The sequence below is a fragment of the Littorina saxatilis genome, linkage group LG2 (genome assembly GCF_037325665.1).
Source record: "Littorina saxatilis isolate snail1 linkage group LG2, US_GU_Lsax_2.0, whole genome shotgun sequence".
NCBI classification, from domain to species: Eukaryota; Metazoa; Mollusca; class Gastropoda; order Littorinimorpha; family Littorinidae; genus Littorina; species Littorina saxatilis.
The window spans coordinates 95,409,013-95,411,874 of record NC_090246.1 but is presented as its reverse complement, the minus strand read 5'-3'; the positions used below and the strand labels follow the sequence as shown (position 1 = coordinate 95,411,874).

General features: G+C 42.9%; 1 protein-coding gene across 3 annotated transcripts in view; it reads left to right on the top strand.

Moving 5' to 3' along the window:
* The window catches only part of LOC138960230 (uncharacterized), a 21,904-nt gene that overhangs the window by 707 nt on the left and 18,335 nt on the right, over nucleotides 1-2,862 (top strand). The window lies entirely within an intron of this gene.

Genomic DNA, 2,862 nt, shown 5'->3' with positions numbered 1-2,862 from the left:
GAAGCTTGTTTATTTAGTTTACGTTGTTTAATTTGTGCCTGTGTTTCCTTTGCTTTTGGCTTGTTTTTTTCTTTGTTCTTTTCTTTGGTTCTTGATTTGCTTGTGTGTTCTCTCTTTTCTCTCCCACCTTCCCCCTTTTTTTCAAAAGTGGGTGTCTGCCAGTCTTCGTGTCTTAATTATAGTTATATGTGCACAAGGAGACACTGACTTATACAGGAATGAACCAAAAGGGCAATGCTACACACCCATATTCAATATCAATCAATCAATATTAGGCTTATATCGCGCGTATTCCGTGGGTACAGTTCTAAGCGCAGGAATTTTTTATTTTTTTAATCTTTTTTTAATATTTTTTATGCAATTTATATCGCGCACATATTCAAGGCGCAGGGATTTATTTATGCCGTGTGAGATGTAATTTTTTTACACAATATATCACGCATTAACATCGGCCAGCAGATCGCAGCCATTTCGGCGCATATCCTACTTTTCACGGCCTATTATTCCAAGTCACACGGGTATTTTGGTGGACATTTTTATCTATGCCTATACAATTTTGCCAGGAAAGACCCTTTTGTCAATCGTGGGATCTTTAACGTGCACACCCCAATGTAGTGTACACGAAGGGACCTCGGTTTTTCGTCTCATCCGAAAGACTAGCACTTGAACCCACCACCTAGGTTAGGAAAGGGGGGAGAAAATTGCTAACGCCCTGACCCATGGTCGAACTCGCAACCTCAGTCTCGTTTCCGAGCGCAAGTGCGTTACCACTCGGCCACCCAGTCACGCCAGAAAGAAACCAAACGGACAACGACACACACCTATATTGGAACAAACCAAAAAGGTCTTGGGAACAAACCAAAAAGGTCTTGGGAACAAACCAAAAAGGTCTTGGGAACAAACCAAACGGACAATGAAACACACACACACACGCACACACACACACACACACACGCACGCACGCACGCACACACACACACACACACACACACACACACACACACACACACACACACACACACACACACACAAACACACACATACACAGGTCTATATCAGAAGAAATCAAAACGACAATGACACACACATATATAGGAACAAACCCAAAGGGCAATGACACACACCTATATAGGAACAAACCCACAGGGCAATGACACACACCTATATAGGAACAAACCAAAAGGGCAATGACACACACCTATATCATGTGGTAACGAACCAATGGCGCAATGACAAACGTCTGTATGGGAACAAACCAAAAGTGCAATGACACAGGTATGTCTCTATGGTCACTCAGAAATGCAGCTATGTTCAGCCTTTACCTGGGAATGCCCATCAAAACGACCACAAATAGCACTGAGAGGATCAGGATGCATCTGGCCGCTGTCAGTTAGACTGCAGTATGCTGTCCAGGAATGTCTGGGTCAGATATTAAGGCAAGACAGTGGAGATTTGGATTTGGAACGTACTGTGCGAACTTTTCTTTTCAGAAGAGCTTTGATTTCAATGACGTCACCTTTGCATTGCTATTTGCACTTCTGAAAAAAACACGGACAGCTATGATATTAAAATGAAATCTCAATTCCCTTTTTTCTAACGTCGTAAACGCCGTTACTTGTCGATGCTTTTGTACTGTGATATATATTACATGAACAAATCAAGTTAGCATAATGCAGTTTAACCATGTAAAACACTATGCAACCGTGGGTTTACAAGTGTATTAGAAAAACACACCATTGTGTATGTTTTTAATGACGGGGGAGAGAGAGAGAGAGAGAGAGAGAGAGAGAGAGAGAGAGAGAGAGAGAGAGAGAGAGAGAGAGAGAGAGAGAGAGAGAGAGAGAGAGAGAGAGAGAGAGGGGAGAGAGAGAGAGAGGGAGGGTTGAACCAACCAGAAATATAAAAAAAGAGAACAAAAACTGTTACAGATAACTACTAACAAGGTAACATTGAACAAATAAAACCATGTCTACGGATAACCATTGAAATACATGATGCATTCACACTGAAGATCCCCTAAAGCAAGCAAGTGCACGACGACACACACCGAAAAGACCATGCACGCAACATGCAACATTAGCTGATCAGTCAGTCAGTGTCTCACTGACTCAGTGACTGTTGCTGGCCTAACATCAAGACGAAGCAGACACATCGATCAATCTGTGTGCCCCTTGCGGCTTTCATGTGACTGTTGACAGCTTTTAACCTCTCTTTGGGCCCTGCGGCTTCGGACTGCTTGTAATGGGGCACTGGGTTTAAATCTTCTTGTGAGCGAGAACTGGACAGGAGGGATGTGTCTTCAGAGTTCTTGGCTGAGGTTTTAAGGATTGTTGCTGTTAAGATTGTTTGTGAAGATTTCGATTTTGTTAGTTTTCAGTGTTGAGATGGTTTGTTTGTATTTTTAGTGTGTGTGTGTGTGTGTGTGTGTGTGTGTGTGTGTGTGTGTGTGTGTGGTTTGTGTGTGTGTGTGTGTGTGTGTGACTGTGTGTTAGTGAGTGTGTGTATGTGTGTGTGTGTGTGTATGTGCATGAGCATGTGTGTCTGCGTGCGTGTCAGCTTGTCTGTGTGCGTGTCTGTGTTGTGTTGCTAGTGTTAGATCAAGCTAAGAAGCGTTCAAAGCGTTACAGTACGACCATGATCCGCGTACTGTTGTTTTGAAGAGCTTCAGAAAAACCCACCTGTTGAGTACTTAAAGTACGCTAAATGATACGCATGTGTTATGTTTCTCTTCAATAGTTCCATGAGTACGTGTGTTAAATTATCAACTCAATGTCAACAGAGTATCCTAACAATACCCTCCAGTCGCCTTTATTACCAGCCCGGGTGGGAAGAAGGCTTCAAGGACTTGGCCTAGTACGTTGT